Source organism: Micromys minutus (assembly GCF_963924665.1).
Source record: "Micromys minutus genome assembly, chromosome: 8".
Classification (NCBI taxonomy): Eukaryota; Metazoa; Chordata; class Mammalia; order Rodentia; family Muridae; genus Micromys; species Micromys minutus.
The window spans coordinates 33141808-33166699 of NC_137977.1; the positions used below are offsets into that span (position 1 = coordinate 33141808).

The 24892-nt window shown below is 38.3% G+C and overlaps 1 protein-coding gene and 1 pseudogene across 2 annotated transcripts in view; one reads left to right on the top strand and one right to left on the bottom strand.

Annotated features, from left to right (window-relative positions):
• Positions 1-24892, top strand: part of COMMD10 (COMM domain containing 10) — a 129694-nt gene that overhangs the window by 35157 nt on the left and 69645 nt on the right. The gene's annotated exons all lie outside the window — the stretch shown is intronic.
• LOC308423710 (U6 snRNA-associated Sm-like protein LSm5) lies at positions 20698-20996 on the bottom strand (annotated as a pseudogene). Its single transcript has one exon. The product of its transcript is annotated as a U6 snRNA-associated Sm-like protein LSm5 (transcript).

Consider the following 24892-nt stretch of genomic DNA (forward strand, 5'->3'; position numbering starts at 1 on the left):
GCACAGACGTGGAGCTTACAGTGAGGTTTCCCTTTGTTACCAAATGTGATAACACTGCTTGGCTGTGTTATCTTTGCCCTGAGAGTATTTCTGTCTCGAGGCTTTCCTGTTTTGCTACTAATTTTATCGTGAAAAACGGATGATTGTAGTTTTGGACAGATCTTAAGTCTAGTGATTTTTTTCAGCTAACGTCCTTTGTGTCTTTAGCTGCATTTTGCAAAGTAAGATGATGTTTCTGCTTCAGATACTTTAAACTGTGTTTTCCTGTTCTGTTCTGGTTTGGTTTGTTTCGTTAGGGGGCAGTAGAGCGCTTTGCCTGCCAAGCCATTTCTGGCATTCACAATGTTATTTAACATAACATTCAAAGTAGTTGTGGGAAATGCTAAGTGTTTACATTTCTAATCTGTATATAACAATGGAGTTCTTCTGTTTCCATCAACAGAATTAATGCCAATTAATCAGATATGTATAGAACAAATAAATGAGATCAGCATGAGTCAGCTTTTGTTAATTTGTCTGTGATCATTTGCCAAAATGTAATTTATTAAAAGCTTCTGTACAGTTGACTTTTCCTGTGTGTTCTGTCACTTACATTTATTCCTTTACACGAAAATGGAATAAAATAATCACAAAGGTATCTGAAAGACTCTGTTAGGTAATGGCTTAAACTACTTCCATGCTAATTATAGTCTGTTGAATTAAAGGAATTGTGAAGAACACAGTGTTGTTAGTAAAAAGTGTTAGTAACATTGAATATTTGTTATTCATCAATACTTTGAATATTCTAAAAGCATTAAGATACTTTTAAGTTCCTTATCATTTGTCCTATTTTATTAAAGTAGAAATTAAAGTTATGTTTCATTCTTTACCCACAACCAAGATAACATTACGTTCACAGCAAACTTTCATGTCTTATAATGCTAAGCTGGACTTTCCTTAGGGTGCAGAAGGCATTTATGGATAAGTAATTATGATTTTGAGTAAATATAGACTGTTTCATGCTGGTTCCTAAGATAGACATCTTCATATTTTCAACTGAATGACATATTCTGTTTAGAGAGAGAAAAGGAGCTTTATTCTTTTATTGTTCATGGTGTTTCCTAACTATGCTGGGAGGACCTAGGGCCTGTATGTGCTGTGCCACTGAGCTACTTCCCACTGCGTTCATGCTTGCCCTGCCCGAGACGCTGGGTACTGTCAGGTTCTCTTTCAGTCAGGGTTATAGTTTTTTGGATAAAGAAAGGGAAGTTCAGTGAGGTTAAGTAATTTCCCCAGGTCATAGGCTAGTAACGTGAAGATCTAGAATTTGCAGCCAGACCATTTTACTTCAGAGCCCTGCAGTGCTGATGGGTGGGTACCAGGCTGCTTTCCTACTTAGGTGATTCAGTGATGCATCCTGTGGTAAAACACATACTTCTAGATGTTCGATGTTATCTTAAAATGGGAGGTTTTATTGTCCTTTTGCTTCTTAAGAACTATATTTCAAGTTTCTTCATTTTTTTAAATGTGATTTAATTTGGGGAGTTGGTCCTTTTGCCATTGAGAGATGCTTTTTTATTTTTGCATGGTGAGTGCATCCATGTTTATGTATGGACAATATTTCAACTGAACCTACTGTTTTTAAAAGCCAATCTTGGTATAATTATTATAATGGTTATATTAATATCATTGCATGAAGCCTTTAAATAAACCATGTTACTTAAGGGGAAAATATGCATTCTGATTTATTTAGGATACATGTCTCAATAAAAAAATTATGCCAATTAAATGTTGAACTCTTGTTATGGCAATGTAGAATACTCTCATCTCCTTAAAGGTGTTGTACCATATTGTATTGTATAGTTCTGATTGAATTAGTTGCACCCACAGATTTTTCTAAGCTGTCCTCAAATGTAGGTCTGAACTTTCTAAGTGTCTTTTAAGGTATGCTATATCACATCTTTATTAGCATAAATCACATTAAAGGATATTTTCTTATTCTTGATCATGCAAGCAAGATGATCTGTCTGATTGGAGCATAAATCCGATGGGGAAAAGAATTCATTTCTGATGCTTAATACCTGCTGGAAGCCTATTTTATATGTATTTATAACTTAATAATTTATAATTTAATAATTACATATATGTATATTTGTACTATCTACTATGGCAATATACATATACCAAACATGTGATTACTGTAGTTGAGCAAATTTGGGAGGGCTTTACATTTTATAGTTAGCTTTTTTGTATTTTTGGTGAAAACATCTAAAATTTTCTCAGTGAAATGTCAGTGTGGTTTTGGTCCACCCTGGATCTCAACTTCATTATGATAATCACTTGGATGTGTTCCTGGATTTGGTCTGCAAGCATTGAAAGTATTTGCATGTGTTTGTAAGGAATATTGGTCTGTAGTTTTCTTCTTTTGTTGGCTCTTTGTATGCCTTTGGTATCAGGGTAGTACTGGGCTCATAAAAATAATTAGGACATGTTTCTTAAGTTTTTATTTGATAGAACAATATGAGGAATACTGCTGTTCATTTTTTGAGGACCTAGTAGAATTCTGCACTAAACCCATCTGGTCTGGGCATTTCTTTGTTGGGAGATTTTAAATTACTGCTTCAATTTTACTAGGGGTTATGAATCTTTTTAAATTGTTCATTTTATCTTGATTTAGCTTTGGTAGGTCATATATATCAAGAAATTCATCCATTTATTTTGGGTTTTCCAGTTTGATTGGGATACATATTTTTAAAGTATGTTTTTATGATTCTTTGAATTTCTTACCTGTCATCATTTTTCCCCATTCCTCATTAATGTGGATTTTCTGTCTTTTGGTTCATTTGGCCAGAGGTTCGTCTGTCTTGTTGATTTTTCTCACTGAACCAACTGCTCATTCCATCAATCTTTGTATTGCTTTTATTTCATTGATTTCAGCCCTGAGTTCAGTTAGTTTGTCCCATCCTCTTTTGGGGTATTATTTCTTCTTGTTGTCTTAGAGCTTTGAGAGGTATTATTAAGTGATTATTATGACATCTTCCCAGTTTTTGGATGTCTGTACTGACATGCCTCTGCCATCATTGTGTCCTGTAGGTTTGGGTATGTTATGCTTTCATTTCCATTCAATTTTCCATTCAACATGTTCTACATTTCTTTCTAGATTTCTGTCTTCGCTCAGTTTTCATTCAGTTATGGGTTAATATATTTTCTGCTGTTCCTGTTGTTGATATCTGCCTTTAATCCATGATGGTCAGGTAGGATACAGTGTGTTATTTAGTCTCCTGGTATCTGTTGAGACTTGCTCTGTGTCCTAGTATGTAGCCAGTTTTGGGGAAAGTTCTACTGGATGCTAAGAAAAAACTGTATCATTTAGTGTTGGGTGGATGGAATGGTCTACAGATGCTGATTAGGGCTGTTTGATTTATAATGTTACTTCACTCCAGCCTTTTCTTGTTTAGTTTTTGTCTGGATGACACATCTGTTGGTATCACCACTATCACTATGTAAAGTTCAGTGTGTGATTTTAATTATAGTAGTGTTTCTTAATGAACTTTGGTGCCCTTTTGCTTTGTGCATAGATATTTAGAAGTAATTATCATGTTAGTGGGCTTTTTTTTTTTGAGTAAATAGTGTTCTAATTGTTTTCTGTTTAGTTTTTGTTTGAAGTCTATTTTGTTAGATATTAAAATATTAAAATAGTGATACCAGCTTGCTCCATTGATCTATTTGTTTAAAATACCTTTTTCTATTGTTTACCCTAAAGTGATGTGTATCCGTGATGGTGAGGTGTGTTTCTTGGATGCAGCAGAAAGATGGATTCTGTTTTATAATCCAATTTATTAGTCTGTGTTTTGTTTTTGGAGAATAGAGAATATTACTATTTGTAAGTTATTAATGAGGAGTAATTTTTAGTTCCTGTTGTAGTATGTCCCTCTATTTTCTTGATCATTTGGTTTTTGTTTGTTTGTTTATTTGTATTCTCTTGAATGTACTTGATATAGTTAACCTTTTCTGTAGACAAATTTTCCTTCTAGTACCTTTTGTAGAGCTGGATTGGCAGTCTGAAATTGTTTGATGTTTCTATTGTGAAATATTTTTGTTGATTATGATTGATATTTTTGCTGTGGATAGTACTTGTTAGAGTTTGTAGGCCATCAGACAAGGTTTTGTTCCTTTGGCTTTCAGAGTCTTCATTGAAAAGTCATTTGCTATGCTAATGAGCTAGTCTTTATATGTGACTTGGTCTTTTCCCCTTGCAGCTTTAATTTTTTTAAAAATAATTTTCTGAGACTATAATATAACTTCACCATTTTCCCCTTTTCCGACCTCTCTCCTCACCCTGCCATAGACCCTTCCTCTCTTTCTAGATTTTGTTCTCTTTTAAAGTTAATTTTTATATAATACATACATATATACATGTGTATATTCCTAAATACACAAGTGCAACCTGCTCAGTTTGTATAACGTTACTTGTATGCATTTGTTTTTCAGGGCTGATCATTTGGTATTGGATAACCAACTGGTAAGCTCTTCACTGGGGAAAACTATTTTTTCAGCTCTCAGAACCCATTAGTTGCCTATAATTCTTTGTGTAGGATTGAGACCTCATAGGATTTCCTTATTCACATTAGCATTTTTTTCTGCTTGCAGCTTTTATTACCTTTTGTTTGTTCTGTACATCAAGTGTTTGAATTCTAATGTGTCTTGGAGAATTTCTTTTATGATCCTATCTGTGTTCTGTATGATACTGTGTTACACATCTCTTTCTTTGTATTGTAGAAGTTTTATTACAATGCTTTCTGTTCTTTTATTTGGGTTTTTTCCCTTTCTATATGCCTGTTATTCTGAGATTTGATCTTTTCAGTGTCCTAGTTTTTCCTGGATGTTTTGTCGTCTCCCCCGCCACACACACTTTTCTGAGATTTAATTTTTTTTTTTGACTGAGCTATTTATTTCTTTTACTTCATCTTCAAGATCTCAAATTCTGTCTTTTTTTTGTTAAAACCTGTTAATGGGACGTACCTCTGAGGGTTCTTGTTTTACTTTCTGAGTTTTTCATTTCTAGTTCTCCCTGCCTCATGCATGTGTGTGTGTGTGTGTGTGTGTGTGTGTGTGATTCTATTTTTTTGTTAAGTTCTATTTAATGTTTTGAAGTATTTTCCATTATTTCATTCAATTGTTTATGTTTTCATGAAGACATTTATTTATGTTTTCCCTACTGGCCCTTGAGCACACATAATTGCTGTTTTGAAGACATTGTGTGGTACTTGAGCTACATGGCTTTTCTCATGGCCTATTGCAGTAGGGTTGCTGGCTTCCTTTGTTTATATTTTGCACTGGGATCTAGGCATCTGGGTAAAGATATTTGCTATATCTGGCTTTCATTAGATGAGTGTTCCATTCTTTGGTTGCCGTTGCCCATTCTGGGTCTGAGCCAAAGTGTGTCTGTCAGCTGTGGGTTTCCTGGAAGAAAGTGGTTCTGTTGGTCAGATGGAGTCACAGGATGGGTATGGGTTAGATGTAATGGCTGAAAGAGCTGGCTGAAGAACTAAAGGGACTGTGTATCTTGAGTCTGCACCAAGAGGCCAAGTCTCAAGGGGATAAGGTGAGCTGGAGAAGGGCTCAGGCTAGCACAGGCAGCAGGTCCAAAATAGTCTGGAGAGACCAGAGTGGTGGGGAGAATGATACATGTAGCCTATCTGGGTCTTAGCCAAGTGTGGTGGCTGTGGGGTCCCTGGTAGAAAGTCCTTGTGTTGGTCAGGTGGGAAGTCTCAAAGGAGAGAAGATGGGCTAGAAGGAATGGCTGAAAGAGGCTCAGCCTGAGAGTTTTCTTTACAGAACCCATTCTTCTATATCTGTTAGTAAGATTCCTTTAAGAATTTTCTCCATTATATTTTTAGCTTATTTATCTTAGAAGATTTTTATTTCCTTACTCTTTTAAAGGACAAGTTAGTTGGATATACTAATTTTGGTTAGCAATTATTTATTCATGGGGCTTTAAAAGTATCATTCCATGTTTCTCTGATTTTTATGATTTCTTCTAAAAGGTTTGATGTGGTTTTTATGAACTTGATTTTGTGAGTTGGCGCCACCCCATCCCTAAGTTTTATTTCCACATTCTATACTATAGTCCTTTTAACTAAAATATATTATGGGGAGGTCTAGCCATTTTCTTCTACATGGGACTCTAAGGGTCTCCTGTACTTGTATAGCTTATAACTTTCTGTGTTTTTGAAAAGTTTTGTTGGTGATTTCATTGAGTACTTCCTGTTAGTTTCTATGTAAGCTCCATATACTCTGGATTCCTGGGTTTGTTCTTCCTAGGGGTCACAGTTGTTTCCCAAATACATGTCCCTTCATTTTCCTCTGCAGCATGGCATGTGCTTCCTCCCATATAGACCTGTGTTTGTGAATCTGCATCCAAGATAGCATGGGCTAGTTCGTTGGCCCCACTGATCCTTGGGGTGGCTGCGGCCAGCAGAAAGGGAGGCATTGTGTTTTGGATATGTAAAAAGTTCGGGGACTCCTTCCTTCTCTACCTGAAGAATTTGACTATAAGTCCTGTCTTATGGAGATTTCCCACCAGGGCTCTCAGGAGCTGTTCTGTGATAAGGGCTGGGCCACCTCTGGGTACCTGCTTGTCTGTGCTGTAACCCTTCCATCAATTCAGTATATTTTCCTAGCACACCAAATAGAACATGTGAGGGTCTTTGGAGTCCTTCCTGGTTTTTGTTTTTTGCTTAAAGCCTTGCTGTGCGGACCCTCCCTTCCTATGCCATTGTCTGGTGCCTGATGTTAGGCTCTGCATTTCTTTCTCCAAATCTAAACCTTGCTAGTTCTGGGTTTCATCTGGTCTGCCACTAGTTGACTGCTGTGTTCTGTGGCTTTCTGTGCCACCTGTTTCTCAGCAGCCACACCCCTGATGCTCTGTTTCAGAGTCTTGAAGAGTTGGGCAAACGTGTGCTCCCAATCTACCATTTCCCCAGGTTCTAGCATAGTCTTACTTTAAAAGCCAAAAGTTCTTTTTCCTAATGTGAGTGGTAGTTACATTTTTATCCCCACTTAAATGTCAGGGATTTTTCCTTTTCTACATTTAATCTTTTATGTGCATTCACCTCTTTTGATTCTGAAGTACAAGAAGATGTGAAAAGTGTAGGTATGTACCCGGTACAGTCTTCTTGAGCCTTTTTGCTGCAGACAGGTGAATAAGACAATTTGTAGATGTCTTAGCTTTGCCAGAGGATATTGTGTTTCCAGTTATGCAAAAGCTCCATAATAGCCACCCACTCAAGATCTTTAGTTCTGTATAATAATGATATGCAATAATAGCACTGTTTTCATAGCACGGTGCATTTACATGTCTCTTTTATGTTGTGCATTTCCTTGCAGATAAAATATTACTGAATCCTATGTATTTTAGAGAGATGGGTTAAAACACCAAGAAAGTAATAATCTCTGAAAGATGGATGTTCATTGTAAGAAAATGTACGTCAAGAGATAAACCTCGCCAAGACTAGCAGACAGTAACGAAGGGAGAGTACAGGCTGGTCGAGATCACATGGGGTTGTGGTGGTGGCACTGGTCGAGATCACATGGGGCTGTGGTGGTGATACTGGTTGAGATCACTCAGGACTGTGGTGGTGGCACTGGTCGAGATCACATGGGGCTGTGGTGGTGGCACTGGTCGAGATCACATGGGGCTGTGGTGGTGGCACTGGTCGAGATCACTCAGGGCTGTAGTGGTGACACTGGTAGAAATCACATACTGATCTTGCTGTGGACCTGGGCTCAGTTCCCAGTGCCCCATGTCAAACTGTTCACAATTGTCTGTAACTCCAGCTCCAGGGGAGTGGGACACCCCTGGCCTCCAAGGGCACTTGCACTCTTGTGCACATACACACAAACATATACGTAATTTAAAATATTAAAAATACATTTGTGAATAGAGGAAAAGAAAAATAAAGGTAGGCCAGTGATAGGTTTTAATGTAATTTTCCAGGAAAGAATGAAAAGAAAGAAGCCCTTCTAAGTTGGTAAGTGTGATCTGGGAGCATTTGAAGCTGAGGAACCATCAGATTAACTAATGGTATTTGCACATTTGCAGGCACCTGAGCTACTTCAGTGTGTCTCCCCTCTTGGCACTGTCACCTTCTTTCTTTTGGAATTGGTGATAATGGCTGTTCAGAAGCAAGAGTCACTGTGCTTGACGCTTCCATATCCATAGGACGAGAGTACACAGCCTTAGATCATTAGTTACCATGTGCTAGCCATTGTTCTATGTCATCTTATTTTCTCATCGAGACTTCCAGGTTGATAAGTGGGTCACTTCTTTTATTGTCCCAGAAGGACTGAAAATAATTTATGATTTAATAAAGTAGCTACTATGCTTCCATAGCTGTTAATTTGTTTCCTGTCTTAAGTAAGATACCTGATTTGTTCAGTAAATCCTATTCTTTCTGGTACTGTCTCACTCTTAAACACTTTGATAGCCTTGAAGCTCCCTGTGGATAGGTGATTTATTCCCACTTGCCAGCTGGAGGAGTGAGACATACAGGACTGAGTTGTGATGTGTTCCACTCACTCCTGTGAGGGCTTTCCACATGACGGCGTTCCTACAGTGTTAGAGAGTCAGAGAACTCCAGCAGAGCAACTGGCAAAGATCGTAAGGGCTTGCTAGGGCTTCGATCATCACAGTGTTTGGGGCCTCCTCATCTCCTGAGGACTTGGCGAAGATGGTTGTCTTACTTAGAGGGATTGCTCCCTTCTAGAAAAGTATCTTCCTTTGCCCTAAGAGACTTTTTCAGACACTGTTGCTCCTCAGCAGGTGCTGCGACACTTTGCCGTTTCCTTAGTTAAGCATGTGAGAGCACACGTGTCTGTTAGTACTGGAGTTGCCCATTGCATACTTGAGACCCTGGAAGCACATAAGGCCTTGGCATATATTGACCAACAAAGAATTGTGTATTTTATCTATGCCTACTCAGCTTTACCACTCAATCAAGGCCTGGTAAATTGAATTGTCTGCAGTTTTTAGTGTTTTATTTTTGGTTTTAGTGTATATTTGAGTCCATGCATGCAGATCATAATTAAATTCACTTGACTATTTTGTTACTCTACTGTAATAGTGAATGACTTGTATTCTAGGGCTTTGTCCTTCTTTACTTATTTACCTATTCAAAGCCTTATGCTTCTTATTTTGTGACAGGTATAAAGCATTACTCCTGTTTTCATTCTCCCTGTTGCCTCTCACCAGTTGCTATAACATCAGATCCTGAAGGTAGTTCTTTCATGGAAGCTCGTCAGCGTTCTTCTTTGTTCAATAAGATTACTTTGTAGAAGTCATACAGATAAACAGGCATCCTCTGTGACTAGTGAAACAAAAGGAAATGTGGGAGATGGTGGAGGTGTAGGGTTAATGTAGGAACTGCTGGAGGACACGAGTCTATTGTAGTGATTGCCTAATGTTAAGAATTCTACTTTTTCTTATTTTCCTTGCAAATGTATTGATTGAGATTTAGTTGTTTGCCAACCACGTTATTTTAATGGGTCACACACATACACACACACATACAGACATACAGACATACACACATACACATGAGAAGCAGGTGGCTGCTTCTCACGACTCATACTTTTGGAGGTTTTTCTTCACTTCTTGCAAAGTAGGACTTTACCTTTATTTATATTAATAGCATTTACCACCCATGGTGTTTCTTCCCTTTGACTATTAAAACCTCACATTCATTTGTACCAAAACAAATGTTGAAGTCAGTAATTCTAATAAAAACAATTATAAAATTTGATTTATTGCATTCAAAAGGTATGACTGGAGATTATTATTGTTTCTTTTCCTTCATGTTTCTAATACTGTAAAGTGTTCTCAGAGAGGCCTCAGACTTTGTTAGTAAGCAGCTCATTGAGAGAACTGTGTCACCTGTCTGGCCCTATAGTGTACGTAGACAATGAAGAGTGCCAGTGGAGTGATCACTGCCATCTAATTAAACATTGGCATTGGATTAATACATCTCTGATGGTTAACAGAAGACAAGGAGGGCCGATGACGGGACAGATACACAGTTAAAAACAGCCACAGGGTCATCACCGATGCATTAACATAGCATCTAGAGAACCCTGTGATTGCTAATCGAAATTTGGATGTAATGGCCACCTCCCAGGATTCTCAGCATATAGTACAAAGCCTCTTAAAGCCTAGGTCCAATACTGGGACGCCATCACCTATAAAACTGAGTTATCTAAAGCAACCTACAGGCTGCCTTACACTCAGTTGTCTGGGATGACATCTGATGGGAGGTGCTGTGATGACAGGGCTGATGTGAATCACCTTGGAGGAGAGAGGGGAGACTGGAGGCTGCTTTGCAGTTACCACAGTTTGTATGCTGCCATTAGTGCTTTAATAGCCCTGGCAAGGACCAAAATGAACAAATTAAAGGAGAAAGGGTAGATTTTTCTTCTCATGATTTCAAACGTTTCAGTTCCTAATCCTCTTCTCCATCAGTTCTGGACCATAGAGAAGCAGGAAAGATGGCACTGGGTGTGCACAGCAGACGCTTCCCATGGTGACCAGCAAGCAGAAGGGAGGAAGGGACCAGGCAAACCCCTCAAAGTTGTGCTCCTAGTTACCTGCTTCCTCTACCTAGACCTCAGCTCCTAAACTTTCTAACCTCCTCCCCCGAGTGCTATTAGTGATAGAGAATGTGTTCAGTACATGAACTTGTATGTGTGTGTGTACATGTGTGTACGTGTTGCACATATGTGTGTTTGTGTGAGTGTGTATGCATGTCTGTATGTGCTAGGGTCGGGGTAGGTGTAACAGCTGCAAGTACTTACATAATTTCTCTGTCCTTCCAGGAGTTCAGTGGCTATAGCAGTAAACTTGAAACTCGAGATTGACTTCATGAAGTCAGAAATTGCTCTTGGGAACAGGCTTCTTTTGTTCTAGAGATGTTATATTTAGAGAGATTATTTTTTTCTGTATACCTGAATGTTTGTTGCTGTCACAGGGAAAGGATTAACCATAATAGACTTTGTTTTTCAAGAAGAACAGGAGGGATTTGACTCTGTATTGGAAAGCTGTTTTGAAATCCTTTTGAATAGTTATTACTAGATTATGCATTATATTTATAATCCTGGTAACAGTGAATGCTCTTGGGTTAGACCTCTGTTGTGTCAGTTCATTTGCAATGGGGTGTATCCTCCAACACCCTGAACTAGCTCCCCTTTGGCTCCTTCTTGCTTTTCTGTTGTCACCTGTAAGCATGTCTGAAGTCAGCGTTAGAAAATAGACTCACCCTGTGAGCAGCATTCTCATCCAGTCTGCACATAGTTGTCTAAGGCCTGTTTGAATTTTGAATAGTGTTTGACCCTTTTAGTCGGATTGTCCTCATTTTGGCCAATACTCTTAATGTTGTGGACCATCTATTCCGTTTATCCAATCCCATCGAAGTTTGCCAGAAACCATACCTAGCCTTGTGTTGGGGCACATTCCTTTGTGTGTGTCAGACTGCCTCGGGACAAATTCATTTAAGACTGAAGAACACTTCTGCTGTAACGGGTCCTAGGAGGCACCTCTATAATTGTTTAGAGCTATTAGCCCAGGGCTTTACATGTGTGCTTGGGTCAGAGAGGGCCTTTTCACCATTTTATTGAGAGAGTGGAGCTGAGGCTGTTTGTTGTATTTCCCAGCCCGTGCCCTGCTCTTTCTTCCTCTCCTCTATAATTTGCTTATTGTCAGTTGGATTTTCTTTTTTTGATCTCTTTCTTGCATTACTGTGTAGAGAGCTAGAAGCTACCTGCTGCCCTCGGCTTTTTGCCTGGACATCTGAGGCAGGTGCAAATGTTTACCTAGTAAAATGTTACCTTCTGAATTACACTGGGAACATAATTTGCCAATCATTTTGTTACTTTTTATTCTTTGTTTTTATTGTTTTCAGCATCAAGTAACAGTTTTTCTACCATTTTACAGCTTTTGCTAATAGTTTATCTTTTTTTTTTTTTTTTCAAATTCCTGAACTCCTATTCCAAAGTCCTACATTTTGGTCTTAAAGAATTGCAAGATGATGTGTCTGGTGGGTGCCAACAGTTAGGTGCTGCTGGTTAATAAAGTAACCAAATTAGAGGTTTAAGGCATTAGCCACCATAACTGCTCCAGTCTGTGGTGACCAAGGTAGTTTGTATGGCTGGGTCTCTAGGGACGACTTCCTTGGGCCTGAGTAGTTACTTTCAGCAGAGCTGGCTCAGGTGATGTTCTTCAGTGGGAAAAGGGTTCCCTGCCTCATGTTTCTCCTCATTTAGTGACTTAATGTGGGCTTATTCACTTAATTCAGAGTGACAGAAGGCCTCTTGAAAAGAATGAAAGGATGAGCAAGGGCTTGCTCAGCAATTTGTAAAAGTTGTAACTATTCTGCATTCCTTCTAGAACTCGGCTGTGGTAACCCTTTAATTTTAGCCATTTTGATGTCTTGGTGATGTGCTATGGTGGCTTTGGCATTTATCATGTTACTTGCTAGTAAGAGAATTCAGTCACAATAGTAAGTCAACACTGTCAGCTTAATGAGATCACCTAGGAGATGAGCCTCTGCTCAGTCCTGTAGGAGGTTACACTGCTTGAGGGGAGACCATTGCAGTGTGGCAGTGCAGTTCCCCGGTTGGGATCCTGCAGTGCGAAAGTGGAGAAAGGAGTGAGTGAGCTGCAGCTGCTCTCATTCCTCTCTGCCTCCTGACTATGGATGGGATGTGACCAGTGCCTTCAAATCCCGCTGCACTGACTTCCTGCCCTGCTGGACGATACTTTGAAATATGAGCTAAAATCAAAACAAAACCAAAAAAAACAAAACAAAACAAAAAACAAAGCAACTTTCTCTCTCAAGTTGTTTTTGTTAGGTAAATTTTATCACAGTGACAGAAAAATCTAAGATATTGCCTTTCTTTTCCTTTTTTCCTTTCTTTTTCTTTTTCTTTCTTTCTTTCTTCCTTCCTTCCTTTTTTCCTTCTTTCCTTCCTTCTTTCCTTTCTATCTTTCTTCCTTCCTTTCTTTCTTCATTTCTTCCTTCCTTCCTTCCTTCCTTCCTTCCTTCCTTCCTTCCTTCCTTCCTTCCTTTCTTTTTTTGAATTAGTTTCAAGCCCAAAACTCTCTTTATAGCCAAACTGCCCTCAGTCTTAGCCTCCCTGAGATTATGGGCAACCCGGGTCCCTCGAACACCTTACTCCTCTGTTTAGAGACAAGTCTGACCTGCTTGCATCTCTTTCTTTATGTGGCCATTTGAGGAAGACCGTGAAGAGGAATTCATTGTCACCTCTTTAAGTAAACGTGTAAACAGTTTGTTTTCAGTTATAGTTTGTCAGTGTCTCCAGTTTATTCTCGGAGAAAACAGGAAGATTAATTTATTATCTTTGAAGTTACTGTTTCATGATCTGACAGATTTGGTGAGCCACACTTAAATTAATAGTGCGTGTATGTAAGACCCCTCTAATAGAGCAGCAGGCCTCTCGGAGGTCCTGTTTTGCTGACAAACATTTTTGTCACATTTGACAAGTAACAGGTGGTAAGATCTTGTTTCAGGGAATAAAGGGTCTGGGTCACCATGTTCATTAATTAAATCCAGAAATGTTCTTTCTCCCTGGCTAATCACTCTCATTTGACACCAATCTGTCCTCTGTACCTCTAGCTTTCTTCCTGTTACCTTTTCTTTGGCCGTGATTTTTTTGTTTTTCAGACAATAGTAGAATTTTAAAATGCATTTTATCTTGTTAAATCTTTTCTATATATTTAAGGACTTCCCTTATAAATCAAAACACAAGGGATGCATTATTCCCATGAGAGGCAATGTGACCTCCACCGTGCTTGCTTGACTTCAGATTAAAATGGTTTGCCAACCTGCTCACTCTGCTCTCACTATAGAGCGTCCCTTGTTCCTCCTACCACCCCAACAGAGTTCCTGCCTCATGGCATTTGGGTGTTTCTGTTTCCTTTTAGAGTGTTTTCCCCTTAGGTGACCACATAGATTGATTGAAGTCTGCAACATCCCCCATCAGAGAGGGCCTTCCCTCAGCATGATGGAAGTCATTTCCCCGTCCCTCCTGTCACAGTTTATCCAAGTTTTGAGGTGTGTGCCAAGTGGATATAAATGGATATTAACATTCCTGTTCTGCACAGCTGGACAGGTGCGAAAAAGACTTGGTTGCCATGTATTCCAGTGAGAAATGTGGCTAGCATCTAAGATGGTGTCCGAAATATTTGATGCTTTTGAGCAGAAAGGAATTGTCAAAGTTTCCTCAACGTACAAGCTGTGCACACAAGTGCATGGGGTTGACTTTCTGTGGCCACAGGTGAGGCTACAGAGAGAAAAACACATTTGAAAGAGGCTTTAAGGAGTGAGCGAGAAATGACTGAGAAAGAAGTCTGAGAGATGGGAAGCATGTGTTAGCGATTAAGTGCAATAAGGGTGAAACTTAGCTTCATTGTCCATATATGTGTTATCCTCCTGTAACTGTCAGAAAAAAGATCAAGAATATCTATATTTATTTGTTTGTTCGTTTAAATCTCTGTATAGTGTAGCTAACTCATACCATGTAAAATATAGTAGCTCAGTCATGACACTATTTGATCCTCAGGAGTATGCTATCCTTGTTCTTATTTCATACTACTCAACATTGTTTCAAAACAATGTGTAGATGCTTATATGTCAAGTGAGTTTGCCTTGTTCTGAAGCCATTCGAGAATTGTGAGAGTGGCTGGCTGGCAGATCAAGGATATAAATACCTAATGTAGTATCCAATATGCTAGCTGCTCATGAATACCCATATCAGTCCAAGTGTGTAAGGACAGAAAACACCAGGTTGTTGACCCCATTGGTTTTCTTTCCTTAATCCCTTGATCCCATCCTCTGTCTAGTAAGGAGATAAAAGTAGACAACAAAGTATGAGACACACACATACACACACACACACACACACACACACACACACACACACACACACACACACTGGCTTTTTCTTTTTTTTCTCTTCAGTTTTTGCAAGATAGGATTTCTCTATGTAACAGCTCTGGCTGTCCTGAAACTTACTTTGTAGACCAGACTGGCCTTGAACTAACAGATCTGCCTGCTTCTTCCTGAGTACTGGGACTAAAAGCATGCACCACCATGCCCAGCTGATAAAAACCTTTCACAGTCAACTAATTTACTAGACCCATGGCTTCTACCAGTCCAAAAGCTAATAGGGTCACCAGCTAGCACCTTAGGATAGCAAAGCTTCCTCCATCTTTCTGTACTTGTGTCTCCGATGCACCTACTACTATAATTTTATCTTGCAGCCAACAGTACTGCACAGCTATGACACCTGTGAACCATAACAACAGCCACCATGGAACACTCATCCAAGAGTATAGTAGACGTGCATAGAGAGTAGACAGCTCTCTAATAACAAGATGGAAAATCATGCTTAGTAGTGGAAACCTACCCAGCTACCCAGGGTTGATGAAGCCATGGATCTTAGAGGACTGCTAGGGGCAGGGGAAATAGCCTTCCCCAGGGAAGAACGAACCAATTGGTCATCCAACACCAATTGGGCATCTCTGAAAACATACACACAAGTAACATACAGACTGTGCAGGTTGTAGATATTTAGGAGCACGCACATGTATGAAACAATTAATGGAAAAAGAGAGCATGGATTTGAAAGAGAATAAGGAGGAATATATGAGAGTTGAGGGAAGGAAAGGAAAGGAAAAAATATGTAATTATATTATAATCTAAAAAATAAATTGTCAAGATATTTAAAAAGAGGATTTGGCAACCTTCATTTTGATTAGGCTTCTAGTGAAAGAACATGGCATATTTTAATTTAGTAATTGTAAGCCTTTCACAGATTTTGAATTTAATGAATGAATATTGATTTTATTTGGAAAGTTTGGATAAGACAGTTGCTATGATGTTTCAGTTATATAGTAAATGCAGTAAAATGTTTAAGGACTTGAAATGCAATTTACATGAATTAAACAATCAACAAAATACTGTGAAAGGGACGCCACTGTTTGATTGGAAGTGTATTTGCCAGTTTCATTCTCCATGGTTGGAACTGTGGTGGTGATAATCTGGGTGTGTATTGATTGACGTTTTAAAGCACCACATGCATTATTCCTGGAGTGCTGTTCTGTCCATGCAGTGGATACTAGGCATAAGCCGCTTGCAATTTGTGGCCTGGAGAAAGCTGTTAATAATTAATAATCAGAGCCAGACTTGAAGGTAACAAGTACACTTGCCTCTGTCATTTTTGCTACTGTTTATGACCAAGGCAGCTTTACTGGGGCCTAGTGTATTTTTAAAGCATTTTAATCCTTATTTTTACAAATTGGGTGCTATCCAAAAGTAGAATGATTTCCCCAGGGCCACATTAGTATACTTATAATTGTGAGGTAGAATTTATTCACTAAACCCCTTGCACATGGTGGAAGGAATTGTCACCTTGGCATCAGATAGGTCAGTTAAAGGAGATGTTTCATGTTGCAGCAGACAGATTTCTTGTATGTTCATGGGGAACAAGGTTTTTAATGTTTAAATATTGTAGAGAATCTTTTCAGATGTTCATGGGGAACAAGGTTTTTAATGTTTAAATATTGTAGAGAATCTTTTCAGATGTCTTTAAACACCTAGAGATTTTCATGTAAAGTAGTTCAGCTAGGCAAAACATAGGCACTTGCTTCTTATTTTTAGATGTAGATCTTTATACCACTGACTACAGTGTAAATGTGTGTGTTAGTAGCACTTTTGTTCTTCTACTACTCTCTGAGGTCTCTTGCTTTTGCTGGGTTCCTGTCAGCTCCATCCCAGTGATCTCCCTTAAACTCCCAACTTATTCTCTTTCCTTCAGAATCTGCCATTTACAGCCTATTGTCATTTTTTTTTCTAGCATGAAGTTCTGACATGGCATCTCGATACTTTAAACTTAACTTTTTCTCTTTCTCTTTTATTGGCTATATTTTATTTGCATTTCAAATATTATCTCCTTTACCTGTTTTCCCCCCATAAACCTCCTATCCTATCCCTACTCCTTCTGTTTTTATGAGAGTGGCCCTCCCACCTACCCTCTCCTGCCTCCTGCCCTGATATTCCCTACATTGGAGAATCAAGCCTTGGCAAGATCAAGGGCTTCTCTTCCCATTGATGTTCAACAAGGCCATCCACTGCTATATATGCAGCTGGAGCTGTAGTTCCCTCCATTTGTACACTTTGGATAGTGCTTTAGTCCCCAAGAGCTCTGGTTGGTTGGTATTGTTGTTCTTATGGGGTTACGAAAAAATGCCTTCAGCTCCTTCAATCCTTTCTCTAACTCCTCCATTGGGGACCCCATTCTTAGTTCAGTGGTTGGCTGTGAGCGTCCACCTCTGTATTTGTCATGATCTGACAGAGCCTCTCAGAAGACAGCTGTATCAGGCTCCTGTCAGCATGTATTTCTTGGCATCCACAATATTATCTGGGTTTGGTGGCTGTATATAGGCTGGATCTCCAGGTGGGGCAGTCTCTGGATAGCGTTTTCTTCAGTCTCTGCTTCAAACATTGTCTCCATAAATCCTCCTGTGGATCTTTTTGTTTCCCCTTCTAAGAAAAACTAAAGCATCTGGACTTTTAGTCTTCCTTCTTCTTGAGTTTCTTGTGGTCTGTGAATTGTATCTTGGATATTCCAAGCTTTTGGGCTAATATCCACCTATCAGTGAGTACATACCATGTGTGGGTTTTTTGTGATTGGGTTGCCTCACACAGGATAATATTTTCTAAATTGATGCATTTGCCTAAGAATTTCATGAAGTCATTGTTTTTAATAGCTGATTAGTACTCCATTGTATAAATGTACCACATTTTCTGTATCCATTCCTCTGTTGAAGGACATCTGGGGTTTTTTTTTTTTTTTTCCAGCTTCTGGTCACTGTAAATAAGGCTGCTGTGATCATAGTGTAGCATGTATTCTTGTTTTATGTTGGAGCATCTTTTGAGCATATGCCCAGGAGTGGTATAGCTGGGTCCTCAGGTAGTGCTATTTCCAGTTTTCTGAGGAACCTCCAGACTGATTTCCAGAATGGTTGTACCAGCTTATAATCCCACCAACAGTGGAGAAGTGTTCCTCTTTCTTCACATTCTCACCAGCATCTGCTGTCACCTAAGTTTTTGATCCTAGCCATTCTGACTGGTATAAGGTAGAATCTCAGTGTTGTTTTGATTTGCATTTCCCTGATGACTAAGGATGATGAGCATTTCTTTAGGTGCTTTTCAGACATTCGATATTCCTCAGTTGAAAATTCTTTGTTTAGCTTTGTCCACCATTTCTTAATAGGGTTATTTGATTTTCTTGAGTTCTCTGTGTATATTGGGTATTGGCCCTGTATCAGATGTAGGATTGGTAAGGATCTTTTCCATTCTGTTGTTTGCTGTTTTGTCCTAATGACAGTGTGCTTTGCCTTACAGAAGCTTTGCAATTTCAGGAAGTCCTATTTGCCGATTCTTAATCTTAGAACATAAGCCATTGGTGGTCTGTTCAGGAAAATTTCCCCAGTGCCCATGTATTCAAGGCTCTTTCCCACTTTCTCCCCTATTAGTTTGACTGTATCTGGCTTTATGTGGAGGTCCTTGATTAACATGGACTTGAACTTTGTACGGGTCAATAAGAATGGATCGATATGCATTCTACTACATGCTGCCTGGCAGTTGGGCCAGCACCATTTGTTGAAAATGTTATCTTTTTTTCACTGTATGGTTTTAGCTCCTTTGTCAAAGATCAAGTGACAATAGGTGTGAGGGTTCATTTCTGGCTCTTCAATTCTATTCCATTGAGCTGTCTTCCTGTCTCTGTACCAATACTGTAGTTGTTATCATTATTGCTCTGTAATACAGCTTGAGGTCCAGCCAAAAGGTGGTGGTACTGCCTTCATTCCCAGCACTCGGCAGGCAGATCTCTATGAGGAGTTTAAGACCAGCCTGGGCTGTGTAGTGAGACCCTGTCTCAAAACAAAAGTAGACTTGGCTTCATTTTCCAACTTCCCTTTCTTCAAACTTCCCCAAGGCGACTATCTCCCTCGTCTACAGGAGAAAATGGATCTTCATATCTTTGTGTCTTGCTCCCCTTTTGTACCTGAGTTGACTAGATTTTTGTTACCTTGATGTAACTGGATTTATCTGAGGGGATGTGTTCCAGGTCCCCAGGCCTCTAGTATAACTCGTGGAGGTACCATACAGGCCATAGAAAGCACCACCAGCTAAAACACGAACAAAAACCTAATCCATCAAAGTCCTGAAATGTACTAACATTGCTCATTGGTTTCTATAGTTCTACTTCTGGGTAACTGTTTTTGTTAACTGAAGTAGATCAACCCAGATAATTCTTGTGTGTGTGTGTGTGTGTGTGTGTGTGTGTGTGTGTGTGTGCGCGCGAGCGCTTGTGCACTCAAAAACTTACCCTGAGAAAGGCTCAGTGCTACACTTGGACCCTGAACCCAAACACCCAGTATACTTGCAGGCTAGCTGATAAAGATCATTTATTGGATATATATTTATCTAGATAATAGTTTTTTCTGTCCTGGGCTTTTTGTTATTCCAAATGAATTTGCAAATTGCTCTTTCTAACTCTATGAAGAATTGAGTTGGAATTTTGATGGGAATTGAATTGAACCTGTAGATTGCTTTGGACAAGATAGCCATTTTCACTATATTAAGCCTGCCAATCCATGATCATGGGAGTTCTTTCCATCTTCTGAGATCTTCTTTGATTTCTTTCTTCAGAGACTTGAAGTTTTTGTCATACAGATCTTTCACTTGTTTGGTTAGAGTCACAAGAAGGTATTTTATATTATTTGTGACTTATTGTGAAGGGTATCGTTTCCCTAATTTCTTTCTCAGTCTGTTTCTCCTTTGAGTAAAGGATGGCTACTAGTTTGTTTGAGTTAATTTTATATCTAGTTACTTTGCTGATGTTATCAGCTGTAGGAGTTCTCTGGTGGAATATTTGGGGTAACTTAAGTACACTATCATATCATCTGCAAATAGTGATATTTTCACTTCTTTCTTTCCAATTTGTATCCTTTTGACTTCCTTTTGTTGTCCAATTGCTCCAGCCAGTACTTCGAGTACTATATTGAATAGGTAGGGAAAGCGTGGGCATCCTTGTCTAGTCCCTGATTTTAATGTGATTGCTTCAAGTTTTTCAACATTTATTTTGATGTTGGCTACTGGTTTGCTGAATATTGCTTTTACTATGTTTAGGTATGGGACTTGAATTCCTGATCTTTCCAAGACTTTTACCGTGAAGGGGTGTTGAATTTTGTCAAATGCTTTCTCAGCATCTAGTGAGATGATTATGTATTTTTTTTTCTTTGAGTTTGTTTATGTAGTAGATTCTGTTGATGGATTTTTATATACTGAACCATCCCTGCAACCTTGGGATGAATGAAGCCTACTTGATCATGGTGAATGATCATTTTGATGTATTCTTGGATTCTGTTTGCAAGAATTATTTTTTAACCAAAACATCTTTATTTTTTTAGTCTTTTTTTTAAAAAAAGACAAAACTCTTCTTTTCTCAAAGTAACCATGATTAGCTTAGAAAAATGGATGTATAGCTTCAAAGTCTCACTTTAACAGAAACTTCATTTTAAGAATAAACATTAAGGCTTTGGAAAAAAAAAAAAAAAAAAAAAAAAAAACAAGGCAGAATCTAGCATAAGTCAAGGAAATCCATCCATACTTCAAGCCCTTCTCTTCCAGGAACCAGCATTGTTATATTATTTTTATTTAGTACAATTTGATCTAATTTTGTAATTTTTCTTCCTTTTGGTGTAATTTCAAATTCTGTGACATCTTCCAACAGCATATTGACAAAGTCATCAAATCATAGAAGTGTACCAACAATTTCTTTATCACTACTCATTACAATGTGAATTCTTGATCCTATACACTTTTCCACTAGCTCTAGTGGCAGGAGTTCAGATGGTTCATGGTCGTGTTAGCCGCCATGGCCACACAGGAAAGTGGTTTGCAAGAATTTTATTGAGTATTTTGTATTGATGTTCATGAGGGAAATTGGTCTGAATTTCTCTTTCTTTATTGGATCTTTTTGTGTGGTTTAGGTATGAGCATAATTGTACATTCAAAAAGTGGATTGGGTATTATTCCTTCTGTTTCTATTTTGTGGAATAGTTTGGAGAGTATTGATACTAGGTCTTCTATGAAGATCTGATAGAATTCTGCACTGAAGTCATCTGGTCCTGGGCTTTTTTTGGTTGGGAGACTTTTGTTGACTGCTTATATTTCTTTAGGGGTTATGGGACTGTTTAGATGGTTTAACTGATCCTGATGTAACTTTGATACTGGTGTCTGTGTAGAAAATTGTTCATATCATCCATATTTTCTAGTTTTGTTGGGTGTAGGCTTTTGTAGTAGGATTTAATGATTGTTTTTGAATTCCCTCTGTTTCTGTTATAATGTTCCCCTCTTTTTACTTCTGATTGTGTTAATTTGAACACCATCTCTGTGCCCTCTTTTTAGCCTGGCTAAGGGTTTACCTCTCTTGTTGATTTTCTGAAAGAACTAGCTCCTGGTTTTGTTGATTCTTTGTGTAGTTCTTTCTGTTTCTACTTGATATCAGCCCTGAGATTTATTATTTCTTGCGGTCTACTCCTCTTGGGTGGTTTTTTTTTTTTTTTTTTTTTTTTTTTTTTTTTTTTTTCTAGAGCTTTTAGGTGTTCTGTCAAGATGTTAGTGTATGTTCTCTTCAGTTTCTTTCTGGTGGCACTCAGAGCTATGAGTTTTCCTCTTAGTACTGTTTTCATTGTGTCCCATAAGTTTTGGTATATTGTGCCTTTGTTTTCATTAAATTCTAAGACATCTTCCATTTCTTTCTTTCTTTCTTCCTTTCTTTCTTTCTTTCTTTCTTTCTTTCTTTCTTTCTTTCTTTTTTTACCAAGTTATGATTGAGTAGAGCATTGTTTAGCTTCCATGTATATGTGGGCTTTCTGTTGTTTTTGTTGTTATTGAAAACCAATCTTTGTCTGTGGTGATCTGATAGGATGTACAGGATATTTCAATTTCCTTGTATCTGTTGAGGCCTGTTTTGTGACTGATTATATGGTCAATGTTCTATAGCTATCTGTTAGATCCATTTGGTTCATATCTTCTGTTAGTTTCACTGTGTTTCTGTTTGGTTTCTGTTTCCAGGATCTGTCCATTGATGAGAGTGTGGCTTTGAAGTTTCCCACTATTATTGTGTGAGGTACAATATGTTCTTTGAGCTTTAGTAAGGTTTCTTTTGTGAATTTAGGTGGTCTTGCATTTGGAGCATAGATAGTCAGAATTGAGATTTCATCTTGGTGGCTTTTTTCTTTGAAGCCTATGAACTGTTCTTTCTTATCTTTTATTGATACTTTTTGGTTGAAAGTTGATTTTATTTGATATTTGAATGTCTACTCTAGCTTGTTTTTTTAGGACCATTTGCTTGGAGAATTGTTTTCCAGCTTTTTATTCTGAGGTAGTGTCTGCCTTTGCCACTGGGGTGTGTTTCCTGTATGCAGCAAAATGTTGTGCCCTTGTTATGTATGCAGTCTGTTAGTCTGTCTTTTTATTGGGGATTTGAGTCCATTGTTGTTGAGAGATATTAGGGATCAATGATTGTTGTTTCCTGTTATTTTTGTTGTTAGAGGTGGAATTATGTTTGTGTGGCTGTCTTCTTTTGGGTTAGTTGAAAGAAGATTACTTTCTTGCTTTTTCTAGGGTGTAGTTTCCCTTCTTGTCTTAGAGTTTTCTTTCTGTCATCCTTTGTAGGATTGGATTTGTGAAAACATATTGTGTAAATTTGGTTTTGTCCTGGAATATCTTGGTTTTTCCTTCTATGGTAATAGAGGGTTTTGCTATATTTAGTAGCCTTGGCTGGCATTCGTGTTCTTTTAGGAACTGTATGACATATGCCCAGTATCTTCTAGCTTTCATAGTTTCTGTTGAGAAGTGTGGTGTGATTTTGGGAGGTCTGCTTTTGTATGTTACTTGACCTTTTCCCCTTACTCCTTTTAATATTCTTTCTTTTGTGCATTTGGTGTTTTGACTGTTATGTGATGTGTGAAATTTCTTTTTTGTTCCAATCTATTCAGAATTTTGTAGACTTCTCATATGTTTAAGGTCATATCTTTCATTAGGTTAGGAAAATTTTCTTCTATAGTTTTGTTGAAGATATTTCGTGGCCCTTTAAGTTGGGAATCTTCACTCTCTTCTACACCTATTATCCTCAGGTTTGATCTCATTGTGTCCTGGATTTCATGTATGTTTTGTCTTAGGAGATATTTGCATTTTGCATTTCCTCTGACTGTTGTATCAATGTTTTCTATAGTATCTTCTGCCCCTGAGACTCTCTCTCCATATATTGTATTCTGTTGTTGATATTTGCATCTATGACTCCTGATCTCTTTCCTAGGTTTTCTATCTTTAGGGTTGTCTGCTTTTGTGGTTTCTTTATTGTTTTAATTTCCATTTTTAGATCCTGGATAGTTTTGTTCAATTCCTTCACCGGTTTGCTTGTGTTTTCCTGTAATTCTCTAAAGGATTTTTATGGTTTTGTGTGTGTGTGCGTTTCCTTTTTTTTTCTTTAAGGGCTTCTACATGTTTACCTATGTTGTCCTGTATTTCTTTAAGGGAGCTATTTATGACCTTCTTAAAGTCCTCTAACATCATCATGAGTTGTGATTTAAAATCAGATTCTTGCTTTTCTAGTGTGTTGGAGTATCCGTGACTTGCTGTGTTGGCAGAACTGGGTTCTGTGATGCTAAGTGGCCTTAGTTTCTATTGCTTAGGTTGTTGGACTTTCCTTTTGCCATCTGCTTATTTCTGATATTAACTGGTCTTCCTGATTCTGACAGTGACTTGATCCTCCTGTAAGCCTGTGAGTGAATACTACTCAGGGACCAGCTCCCTCCCAGCAGGGTCTGGGTACAGAGAGTTGTAGCACAGGATCATCTTTCAGTGCAGGCAAAACCAAAGGGCTACTTAGAAATTTTTGATTGCACCCCATTATTTGGTATGAGGCTGAATACGTTGGATCTCAACTCATTTGTTTGTGTTTTAATCCCACTTTTCCTAAGCCTTGTGAAAGGCTCCTTTTACATAGAATTTCTCAAAGATTCCCAAGCATCCTTCTTTCTTCTTTGCATATTTGGTTTTGTCTGGTGTTCTTTCAACTGGATAACATTTGCTGAGGCTGTTTTTAGTCTTAACTCTTACTCAGCCTTTCCCTGCCTCTAAACCTCCTTCAGACCAAAGTGGTCATGTTGTTTGGATTCATCTGTGCATTATCATCTCACAGATGTGTTTGCATACAGGGTGCTAAATAGATACTTTTTATAGATGGATGAATAAAAATACACTCTGGTCTTTAATATTTTTAAGTCAGGTAATGCCGTTATCTGCCATAATCTAAAAGGTTCTGTGACTCAGGCCTGTAATCCCAGCACTGTAGAAGTTTAGGCAGGAAGACAGCATTTATTTATTGTGCTTCGTTGTGTAAGAGACATTGTGTTAAACTTGGCATTTTAAATCCTGTACTCATAAGGTTCTGAGAATAATTATAAGATTCAAGCCTTAAAACACTTAAAACATGGGTTATTATGTAAGTATTCGAATGGGTTATATAATTATTCTAAAACTATCATGTTAAGTAAAATATTAGAAACTATTCAGTGAGAATACCACAAAATGTATCTGTATAAGAGCATACATGCACATGTGTATGGCACACATTGAGTGTTCATACATTTTAAAAATTGGCATATACCAATGTTGTATTTTTTTATGATGTGGATGATTACCTTCCCTGTTTTAGTTTCTGACACTGAACAAACTTCTCTATTTCTTGAAAGAAACAAAAATTA